This window comes from Mytilus trossulus, chromosome 9, assembly GCF_036588685.1.
Source record: "Mytilus trossulus isolate FHL-02 chromosome 9, PNRI_Mtr1.1.1.hap1, whole genome shotgun sequence".
Classification (NCBI taxonomy): domain Eukaryota; kingdom Metazoa; phylum Mollusca; class Bivalvia; order Mytilida; family Mytilidae; genus Mytilus; species Mytilus trossulus.
This window is the reverse complement of record NC_086381.1, coordinates 6,183,765-6,195,911: the sequence shown is the minus strand read 5'-3', so window position 1 is coordinate 6,195,911 and position 12,147 is coordinate 6,183,765. Positions and strand designations below refer to the sequence as shown.

General features: G+C 33.3%; 1 protein-coding gene and 1 long non-coding RNA gene across 5 annotated transcripts in view; one reads left to right on the top strand and one right to left on the bottom strand.

The window, feature by feature from the left end:
• The window catches only part of LOC134685030 (uncharacterized), a 35,701-nt gene extending 27,692 nt beyond the window's left edge, over positions 1-8,009 (top strand). Inside the window, exon 5 of the long non-coding RNA XR_010101249.1 lies at positions 6,305-8,009. This is a non-coding gene — a long non-coding RNA (uncharacterized LOC134685030). The remainder of the gene's footprint in view (positions 1-6,304) is intronic.
• LOC134685029 (uncharacterized) overlaps positions 1-12,147 on the bottom strand; it is a 90,602-nt gene that overhangs the window by 77,065 nt on the left and 1,390 nt on the right. The window lies entirely within an intron of this gene.

Below are 12,147 nucleotides of genomic sequence, written 5' to 3'. Positions count from 1 at the left end.
GTCTCATACATCTTTAGACTACCAATATCTTAATCTTCAAAGGCAAATTGAAATACAAGCTCTGGAATCTAGACTCAAAGCTGTAGAAACTCAGACAATGCAAAATTTATCAATACAAACTGCAATGACAACCCAGCTGGCCATACAAATACAACAACAAACAATCAACAGACTTCAAAGCCAAACATCAATGCCTTCCTACACCATGCCAACGCAAATGTTTTTTCCACCGCCACCATTTCAGCATGGATTGCAACCACCTCCATACCAGCCAGTCTTCCATCATAGGCATCCACCACCTTCCTGGCATGTTCCGCCAACAAATTCTGAACCAATTTATCAGCAAAATACTATGGGACACACTCAATCTGTTCCAATGAATCCCTCTCCATTTAGGACATCTAAATTGCAGCAAAATGCTTACTCAAGTGGTACTACAAATAATCATCAGACCCACCTAAATAATGCTAACCATCACAGGAAGAATTTCTATTCTGGGAGAAACAATGTCAGGAGTCAGTATATAGAAACACCAAGAATCCCGTTAGAGCCATTAATTACTCCACAACCCTCAAGATTAACAACAGATGGTCTACGTAAAAAAACCATAATAATGTGCAGAGTGTAAAAGATCAGTCAGCATGGATTTTCCAAGCTAAACTGACGAGCACTGATAGTGATAATCAAGCAAAATCTATAATCCATTCAAATGAAGTCAATGAGGCATTTAGACAGGGATCTGTACAGTCAGCATGGGAAGTCCAAGCTAAACTGACTGAGGCCCAAATTAACCATCATAGTCAATCATCAACTGAGAGCACAATATCCAATATCCAAAATGACTACCAAATCAAAACATCAACCAGTCATCCTATAACAACAAATGTAATTCAAAAATCAGTCAATGAATTAGATCTGCTTAATGATTCAATACAAACTATGTCTCCTGAGAAAGATGTCGCTCACACCGATCCTGCACAACATTTTTTATATCTTCCTCCATCGAAGAAACCACCAAATATAAACCAGCTCCAGTGGACAGACACCCGGGACTTATAATAATGACTCTCAACATTGAAGGGATAAAATCAAATTTTAACTATCTCCAAGACCTTGCTGAAGACCATAATCTTATTATATGTTTACAAGAACACTGGCTTTGGGGATATGAAACAAATTTCTTCGAAAAGCATTTTCCTCTACACACCATTTTTTCACGCTCCCATGACGACAATGATCCAATTCCTAATTTTAAAGCACGCAGAGGACAAGCAGGTACAGCAATCATGTGGCCTTCTTCTCTTAATAAATTTATTCATAAACTTCCAGATGGTAATTCAAGAGTAATGGCTATAAAGATAGAGTTAGAAAACCATACAGTATGTCTTATAAATACATACATGCCAACCCTGGCACAAAATTCACAACTAGGCTATAGAGAACATCTAGACATAGTGTCACATATAACCGAAAAATATTCTGATCTTACTCATATCCTCTGTGGCGACTTGAACGGAACTCTCAAAACATCAAGGAAAAACCCCCATGATAAGCTTTTAAGAGCATTCAAAACTCAAGGCAAATGGATAAATAAAGGCAATCATTTGGATAACGATACTTTTTTCCATCACAATGGGTTATCTTCATCTCAAATTGACTATATACTGACTCAGGATTTGGATATAGTAGATAAAATCTTAATAGAAAACACTTGTGGAAACAATCTATCAACTCATGTTCCAGTCTTCTGCGTCCTGGCAGCTAAAATACAATCTAACAACATTAAAAAAAAGTTCTAATTCAGGGAAAAAGTTTTAAATTGAATGGGATAGGGCGGATTTAAATAAGTACCAAGGAAAATTAAAAGAAACACTTCAAGAAACCCAATCTTCAAATTTAACCTCTACTGAACTGGTTGGAAATTTAATATACTGTTTAAAAAAAGCAGAAAAATGTGCTATTCCGCGGTCAAGGATCATTAAACTAAATGGCCCCAAACTGAAGGTCTCAGCCGAAACCAAAATTTTGCTAAACATCAGTAAAGAAAAACACAGGATATGGGATATTGGTGGTCGAAAAAGAGGCTTAGATGACTCCTTTAAACAACTTAAGGAAGCTAAATATAATGCCAGGAAAATGATCCGGAAGGAAAGAGCTATGGAAAGGGAAAACTTTTTTAGTCAATTAGAACAGAAACCCTCATCAAAAACCTTTTTCCAACTCATAAAAAGGAATCTAGGCAATAACAAAACCTCTGTAACCCAAGTCATTCGTCATGAAGAAAAAGACATTACTTGCCCAGATGAACAAAGAGAAGTCCTGGCCAAGTACTATAAAAATCTAGCCACGCCAAAAGATGATACAAATTTTAATGAGGAATATCTTCGTATGTGCCAGCTCCATTGTAACATAATTAAGGAACTCTCAGAAAATAATATAGAAACTAAAATTAATTTTACAGAGGAAGAAATAATTCAATCTATTAAAAATCTGAATTCAGGAAAAGCTGGAGATGAATATGGCCTTTTTGCAGAGCATTTAAAATTGGCTGATAAAGTAATCATCCCATATATACAGAATCTTTTTAATCAAATATTAGCTGACAGAAAAACCCCAGAACATTTTAAATCTGGCATAATAACACCAGTTTGTAAAAAAGGAAAAGACGGCAAAATTATGGATAGCTATCGTGGTATAACGGTTTCATCTGTTCTTGGAAAACTATTTGAACATGCACTTCTGGAAAAAATTATAGATCCAATCTCGAATGTATCTTCTCAACAATTTGGTTTTACCTCCGGTCTCTCCCCCACCATGGCTGCTCAATGTAGTAGACTCATATTCGAAAGAACATCAATATAATATCCACCCTGAAAAGAGTGTTCTCATTAAACAAAATGAAAACTCCACAAATTCTAGAAAATCATCCATATCCTCCTGGTCTCTTGGGGATAAGTCTGTTGCAAAGTCAGATAAGGCCTCACATCTAGGTATTATAAGATCATCAAAAAATGAAAATATAATAAATGTGAAAGACCGCATTAGTTTAGCTCGAAGAACAACCTATTCACTTATGTTAGTTTAGCTCGAAGAACAACCTATTCACTTATGTCAACAGGTGTACATGGTACAAACGGCTTGAATCCAAGGATTTCCTATAACATTTATAGAATCTACATATTACCCCGTCTGCTCTACAGTCTAGAAGTTTTGCCTCTTACGAACAGCCAAATCAACGACTTGAGTGACTTCCATTTATCCTTCTTAAAAAATATTCAGGCTCTTCCAACAAGAACAGCTTCTGCTGCAGTATTTTCACTACTGGGTGCCCTCCCTATAGAGGCCGAGCTTCACAAAAGACAATTAAGCCTTCTGCATTCAATCCTAGCGTCTGAAAATCAAAATCTTAAGGATATCTTGTTGCGTCAGTATCGGCTAGAAATCTGCAATGGAACTTTTCTACACAGAACTGAGAATGTCCTGCTTCAATATAGCCTACCAAGCATTGATGAGCTTCTAATATTTCTTCCAAAAAAAATTAAATGGAACCAATCCGTTAGACATGCTATCAATACATTTTGGAGTAATAAATTTAGGTCTTAAAGTAAAGAAAAATCAACCCTGATTAGGCTCTGTACTGACATTATCAATATAGGAGAAATACATCCAGTTTGGAAAACAGCAACAGAAATTCCAGGGGATACAAAGAAAGCCATAACAAAAGCTAGAATACTAACTGGGACCTACCTTTTACAAGCAACCAAAGCTAAATTTAATATAGGAAGTACAGACCCAATTTGCCCCCTCTGCAAACTCGAGGAAGAAAACCTTTCTACATTTCCTAACTAGATGTCCATCTCTGGAAGGGGTCCGTAGAACTTTTTATGCCCCACAAAAACAGACTGTTATAAATAAAATTGGGATTGATCAGTGGAAAACAAATTTTCAAAATAGGGAAACATTAAGCCAATTAATTGTAGACTGCAGAAAACTAGCGGGTTCTATACTTCCAAACGACAACAATTTTTTAAATATGGTTGAAATCTGTGTGATAAATTACATCAACAGAGGTTAAGTCAGATTAATGCTCTATCATAATATAAACATCCATTAACAATAACATGGAATTGAGCTTTCTTTCGATCCTTTTCAGAGCATAAAATAGTGAACATAAAGAACAGTTAGAAGTGAGAAGTGAGAAGTACATGGGGGACAGTTGAGATATATATGTACTTGGGAATACGTTGATATTATCAATAATATACGGAATATACAGACAATTGCCGTATCAAAGTGGTAGCTGATGCCTTCTAGAATATAGAGTCATATTTAATAGTGTCAGACCACGGTTTTACTAATATCATTAAGTGAATCAGTGTCATTTTAGATTTTAGACTATTTTTAACGAAGTATCAATTTGAAAGTGAATAACTTTTAATATCGTCCTTGTAAAATAAGCCCATCGTCTTTTAATATATGCAATTGCGTTTTATACTGTGAAATAACAAAGTGATTTTAGCTGTATAAGTCTGTGTAATATAAGCCCATTGTGTAAAATCAAGAAATTGATGTGCTCCTAACCACAGGAGGAAGTTACTGAAAGAAGAAGAAGAAGAAGATGACAAACAATATCCCTACGACTTTTGCAATTTGGGAAATCTAAACTACTTGTCTTTAGAGATTTTCGGCGATTACATATTTCATACATTTGTTTTTGACATCTTAGCCAAAAGCTTAGGGGATAATAAAATACATAAGGATTTCTTATGTGCTCTACTTCCTATGTGCAACTTCAAAACTTTTGGGAAAATCGACGATCATTTAAGGTTTTTTTGGTCATATTTTTTGTAATCCAGAATGAAAAGTATGAACAAAATGTCCAATAAGTTATAAATAACATTATATCCAGCTAGATAATAACAATGGCATGTAATTCAGCATTTATTGCGTAGCACACAAATCCAGGGTGCTCGCATAAGCCAGCTTACATGTAACTGCCTAAAAAAACTGATATCAAATTGACGAGAGAATCAGTCTAAAAAGCTATGACATAATTTAATTTAATCTTTTGATTGAGTAAAGCCATTACAATTGATGTATTATAATGTGTCTTTCAATATTTTCACTATTGTTTCAGATAGGGTGAAAAGTTGGTACATGTACCATTATTAAAGCATTTAATCCCGCTGCATCTGTCCTAAGTAAGGAATTGGACGTTAAGTTGTTGTTGTTTGTTAATGTGTTCATAAGTGTTTCTCGTTTCTTGTTATTTTATATAGATTAGATTGTTGGTTTTCCCGTTTGAATGGTTTTACACTAGTAATTGTTTTGGGCACTTTATACAGGGACTAGACTTGGGAATTACAAACTTGATAAATCATAACGTTCCAGTTGTGGGTCCAGAAATTTTCATAAGTTGGGGTCCATTGACTGCCGTAAAGGGGGGGCCTGCTCCCGTCACGCTTCAGTGATTCCCTATATAATCATTTTTTTTCTCAAAAGGGGGGGCCCGGGTCCCCTGCCCCCCCCCCCCCCCCCCTAAATCCGCCTTTGTGTTCCATGGTAAATGTTTCATGCATGTTCATGATGAGAATACATATATTTACAATTAATCTATATTCAGGTCGTGTAAATATTATAGATACAAATATGTAGACTGGCTTTAAGGGTTGGACATTTAAAATGCTACTTAAAAAAGAGGTTGTATTTTAATTGCCTTGTAACAAGCCACCCAAATCTTTGCTGCAAGGGTACTTAACATGCAATAATTGCAAAACTTTCTCTAGACAAGGAATTTCATTTAATCATTCCACTCTGACAAGATGTGGTTACGAATATTGCATCTCTCACAGCCAAAACAACACCGGTTGTGAATACTGTTTGACTACAGGTCAAAAGAATATCAAAAATGCCCAGTACTTTTTGACCCCAGTCAACCATTAAGAACATTTTTTTCTATGAAAATTAACTTTCATACTGGCTAATTTGTTAATTGGTTTTAAAAAAATCCATGTACATGTATTAACTGCTAAGTTAAAAATTTTCAAATTGACAACTCTATAAAATATACACCAAATTAATGGTTAAAATTGATGTTTTTGGTACACATACTGTGAATTTAAGGAAAAGTGTGAAGGACTTACAGTAAATGGTCCATGTGTGAAAAACAATCTTTTTGGTGCATTTTTTCACATTAACATTTAGTTTGCTGTTGTCCATTTTTCTTTAGCTTATTATACAGAATATACATTTTTCATAAATATACAGTAATTTTGATTTATTTGTTCTCTAATTATCATTTTAGATAATCGTGTGGTACATGGTGTGAGGGATGTTTCAGTGTATCTAAACTCAGGCGGAGTAGATTCCTTTACGTGCTTAGTACATGTAGTAACAGGGTAGAAGAGTAAGATATAAAGTTTGTGCAACTATACATGTGGAAGATAACTAAAGTCCCAGTCTGTAGAAAACAGCTACATGCACTTAAACTCAAGTTGTTAAGAGAAAGATTACATGAATCTGATGGTTTCTGAAGGAAACTGAAAAAAACTTAGAAAATGAAAAAAAGTTCACTTCACAACATGCTCAATAAAATGCTAGATTTTGAGAGAATCAATCAACAAGCAGTCATGTTTTTATTGCAGAGGAGGAAATGCTACAGTATAATGATTTCCTGAATGAAAAACAAACCAACCTAGAATTCCTAAATTAAGAGACAACAAATGAAAAAGTTAAGGATAGGAAAAATGAGGCCAATTTGGAAATTACATGAGAGGCTGTCAATAGCAAAAAAAACCTTTTTACAAGATTAATGGTCAGTGATGAAGGCAAAACATATGTACCAAAACTGACTAATACATTATATATAGTTACCATGGTTATGTCATGTATGAACAATGATGTAGGAAGCAATATTTTACACCAATCCTGAGATGATGTATAAATATATTGAAATAATTGAACATCTCCAATACTTGTGTAAAGATTGATGCAAAAAGGATTATATTATCACTTTTACCAAGTAGAATAACAAGAATAAGACTATGTATTCAAATGAAAACAACAAATGGCAACATGTTGTAAACCTTTTTCTTGAAAACATTCTGTGAAGCCTACATGTATGACAACACATGAGCATGATTAGGTCAAGTAGAATTTACATGAAAAAAATAGGGCTACACATTAAACCCTTATAAAAGTTTAAATGAAAAAGACCTGAAGTGGCTTGCGAAATGAACATGATGGAAAGTACCAACATACAATGATATACAGAAAGATCAACAGAGTCCAAAATCTCAATAAATTTTGTAACTTGGGTATGAACTTCAAAGAACCATGGTTCGTATCATGACTACTCAAAAGATCATATATGCATGACAAAACAAATCGTAACATCATCCACAGATTAGAAGATTACAAGGACATACAATAAAAGAGATGGCTGTATGAAACACTGTCTCAGACCTTCGAATGTCTTAAAATTATTAAACAATTCACAAAACCAGTTATAAATCTTAAACATGTTAAAGATGTTTGCTTCATCTATTTTTTTACTTTTTGTCAGATAAGGAATCCTCTTGATAGTTCAATGTTGTTTTATTCATAATGTCCCAATCAAATTTTAGCCTGCTAACAAATTTACTTTTTCTTTTCATATTTTGATATAATATATTTTCAGAAGCCATTTCTTTAAGTGAAATAAAATCCTTGTTATTTTTTCTCAGTTTTAAAAAGATGAAAAGTTTCAATGCTAAATGTATGAAGGGGGTCTCATTGGGGGGTTCCGATCCCGGATACCCGCTTACTGTTTTGTCAGATTCCGGTATCCCGCTTATACTATGTACGTAAGCAATTCTCGTTTTTTTTTTCATTTCCCGGGTCCCGCAAGACCTCATTTCCCGTTTTCACGGCAAAATAATTTGACTTTCACGTGTCACGCTTACAAAAAATCGGCAATCCCGCGTCCCGCTTAGACCCCAATGAGACCCACTATGAAAACTATACAGAAAATTTACCACCAAATTTACAATTGATAAATCATTTACATATATATATATATATATATATCTCAAAAAAAATGTTCGAACAAGGACATAGACTTGTCAATATTTAAATACTATCAATTTATTATATTCTTTCAAAAAGCTTGCTTTTTTAAACAGTACTTAGAGAAAACAGTCTTTAGTCAAAAAGTGTTGAATTTAATAAAATGTGCTAGTCAATTGATATTTCATTATTTATGGATATTTTATTTTATTTTTCAAAATTTATTTACAAATATATCATGCTAATAAGGGGTATTTGCAAAAAATATTATACAATTACTGTCTTTTGGTGAGGTAAATGTGTGGTTTTATTGACTTTTGAAAAACTGATATTCACTGAGGCCAACGGCTGAAGTGAATATCAGTTTTTCAAAAGTCAATAAAACCACATATTTACCGAAACAAAAGACAGTAAATGTTTTATTCCATATTCCCAGAGAAATTAATGTAATAGAAATATATTTACCAAAACCAATAGACCACTTTCGAGTTCATCCGTCACCGGAAAAAACTCGTCAATTATACGCGCCTTTATCAACGTCATTTGTGCGTTTAGGGGCGTCGTCACTTCCTTCCAATGTTGAGCGAGTGGTTGGAAAACTATAATTCTATATTGTACGAATTATTCGGCAAATTGAATTCTCAAAATTGACAATCAACACTGCTGTCATTAGGGAATTGTCAGTAAGTACCTACAGAGCAACCATTATTTCTAGTTTATCCTGCACAGAGAAGATCACCAAGACGCTTGATGAACGTAAATAGTGCAGGGATACAGGCGAGCCCCTCTATCTGGTAAATGACGTCATAAAGGCGTGCATAATTGACGAGTTTTTGCCGGTGACGGATGAACTCGAAAGTGGTCTATTGTACCTCAAACCTTTTTTACCAAAATTATACACGTAAAAGCACGTGACATTCTGCGCGGTGAATATCCATTTTCCGCAGGTGAATATGCTTATTTATTCAAAATCCCATTCATATAGAAAAACCTACTAATATTTTATCAATATGGAATAATGTTTTTTATTGCATTGCAATATAATATTTCCCACAGAAAATAACCAAAAGTTAGCGTGCAATAAATCTTCAAAATTCATGACATCATCAACGACTAAATCTTAGTTTAAACCAATTTTTACTTTCAAATATTATATTGCTATACAATAAAAGGGTTATTGCATGAATATTGGGGAATATAGAACATATATTGCACTCGCAACCTTGTGCAATATAAAATTCTACTCGGGACAATATTCCCCAATATTCGTGCAATAACCCTATATTACATGTATTATAGCATGGTACAATGATAAAGATACTGTTAGGCTTAAATCAAAATATTGTTTGTTTGCCCTTTACCTACAGACCCTTTAAATTCGTTCCACCTGAAAAAAAAATATTTGTATTTACCAGCAAGATTTTATTTTATTTTATTTTTTCATTTCTACCAAAAATCTGATCTTTGTATTTCCCGCTCAAAACTTTTTTACCGGATTCCTCGGGTTTTATCTTTAATGTATAAGGTCCAGTCCGTTTGGTATCACCTGAGCGTTTGACATGAACGCTTGCATTTGAAGTTTCAAAGCATTTGTTTGAAATCGATGTTGAACTCTTCTTGAAATCATGATATGACATACGTTTCTCTGTACCTTTATACTTAAAGAGCAGGGTTCATTTACAAAAAAGTTGGTCTCATACAAAATTATCAACGTGTGTACAAACTTATTTGTGAATGGACGTTGTATTCTATGTAGGGATGGCCTTTTGTGATCCGCAGATCAGGATGATTATGTTAACGATGCCGCTATATTATTTATATCTTACATGAACCAAAAGTGTCAAAACCCTGTAAAGTGGAGAATATCTGGCAGTAAAATCGGCAATTGAGTTTTAAGTCTTGTAGCATTTTTATTGGAAACAAAGGCACACACGAAATTTTTAACACTTTAGGGATTTTTTCTACTTGTAATGTATGTCTGCCTGGACATATCTTACCAGTACAAAGTTATCTCTTACAGAAAACCTTTAGGTAAGCATACAAGGTACGTAGTACAGAATATAAGTGCAAGTTCAAATTCCTCAAAGTTCCAGGCATATAAACATTGAAGATATGCGGCACAGCTCTATATTTTGATATTTGAAAACAAAATAGTAGTGCATATGAATTAGCTTCACATTCTATGTGATATTTTTTTTTTCAAAACTCAAAGTGAGGGGGGATAGGACCTTTATTGGGACTTCGGGATCAGATGTTTTTAAGCTCAGGATTTTGGGATTGACCCTTCCGGGATCCGAGAATATTTTTTTTCAAATTTCGAGACCTCTGTATTTCGTGTTTTTAACCCTGGGATTTTGGGATCTGGTGTTTTTCAGCCCAGGATTTTGGGATTAGGACCCCTCCTACCCTCCCTCAATAGTCCAAGACAACTTATATATTATGCAAAAACAAAACGGACAAAAATGACATTATACAGATTTTGTATCTATAAAATAAAATATTATACCTTCCTGCCTACCCATGACAATAATATACCAAGCTAAGTTATTTTTTGGGGGAAAAATAATATTTTACCTACCTACCTACCCTGTTTCAAAACATAGGGTCGGAAAAGGGCAATTTTTTCAAGGCATTCAAATGGATTCAACCAGAGGATTCCGAAAATCGGACAAATAATCTAAAACATGACAAGCTAGCTTCCTTAACTTAGTTTTTGCTTATTTTTTTTATCTAACTCTGTTCACAATATTCAGATTATTTACTATTCAAAGGGGAATAATCCTTTCATATAATAAAATTGTATTGATTAAGTTGTAATATTCTCGAGATCTAGACTTAACACAGATAATATGAACTTTAAATATTGTGGTGAAAGCCTCAATATTGTTACAAATTTTCAATACCTTGGTAGTATATTTTCATGTAAGAGTCATTTTAATGACGCCAAAGCGAATCTTGTACAGCAAGCAAGAAAAGCCATGTTTATAGTCTTAAGAAAGGCTAGGAAGTTGAATTTACCAATTGATATGCAATTAGAACTTTTTGATACAATGGTTGTACCTATTTTGTTATATGGTGCAGAAGTTTGGGGTTTTGAAAATTGTAATTTTATAGAAAACTTGCATATATATGCAATTTTGTAAAATAATTTTGAATGTTAACAAAAGTACTGCTCATTCTATGATTTATGGAGAATTGGGTAGAATACCATTACATATATTCTTATTAAAGCTAGAATGGTTGGTTTCTGGCAACGTATCATGTGTGGTAAAAGAGAAAAAAAATCATATACACTGTATTCTATATTGTATCAGCTTAGTAAAAGGGGTATCTACCACTCTAAATGGTTGTTAGAAATCAAAAATACTTTATATGAATGTGGATTTAATTTGATGTGGGATAATCAAATAATTGCTAAATCTGATAATATTAGTAAGAATGTCAAGAAATGTTTAAGTAATAAATTTATGTTGAACTGGAGTAATAATGTTATGAATTCTGCACAATGTCTTAATTACAGAATATACAAGTCAGATTTTTGTTTTGAGAAATATTTAACTGTGTTACCATCTGATCTAAGAATGTATTTATGTAAATTCTGTTGCCTTAGTAATAAATTGCCCATTGAAACGGGGAGATTTTTTAATATTGATAGATCTGAAAGACATTGTAATCTTTGTAATGCTAATGAACTTGGTGATGAGTTCCATTACTTATTCAAATGTACCTTTTTCAACAATGTTAGAGCTAAATTTTTACCTTTAGATATATGTAAAAACCCAAATGTTTTAAAATTTAAAGAATTGATGAATACATCAGATTTATTCACACTTACTGGAATAGCAAAATTTTGTAAAAGTGTTAATACATGTGCTTAATCATGTTACTATATTTTGTACTTCCTGTCAAATATCTGTATTAATCATATTTACTATTATTGCACCTTTGTTAACCATGTTCTAATGTAAATATGTAAATATGTTCATACTTTTATAGTTTGTTAAAAAATGTTGTACTAACATACCCCATGTGGGGGCTTTAGTGAAATAAAATGTCTTATGTGCTTTAGTGAAATAAAATGTCTTATGTCTTATGTCTCTT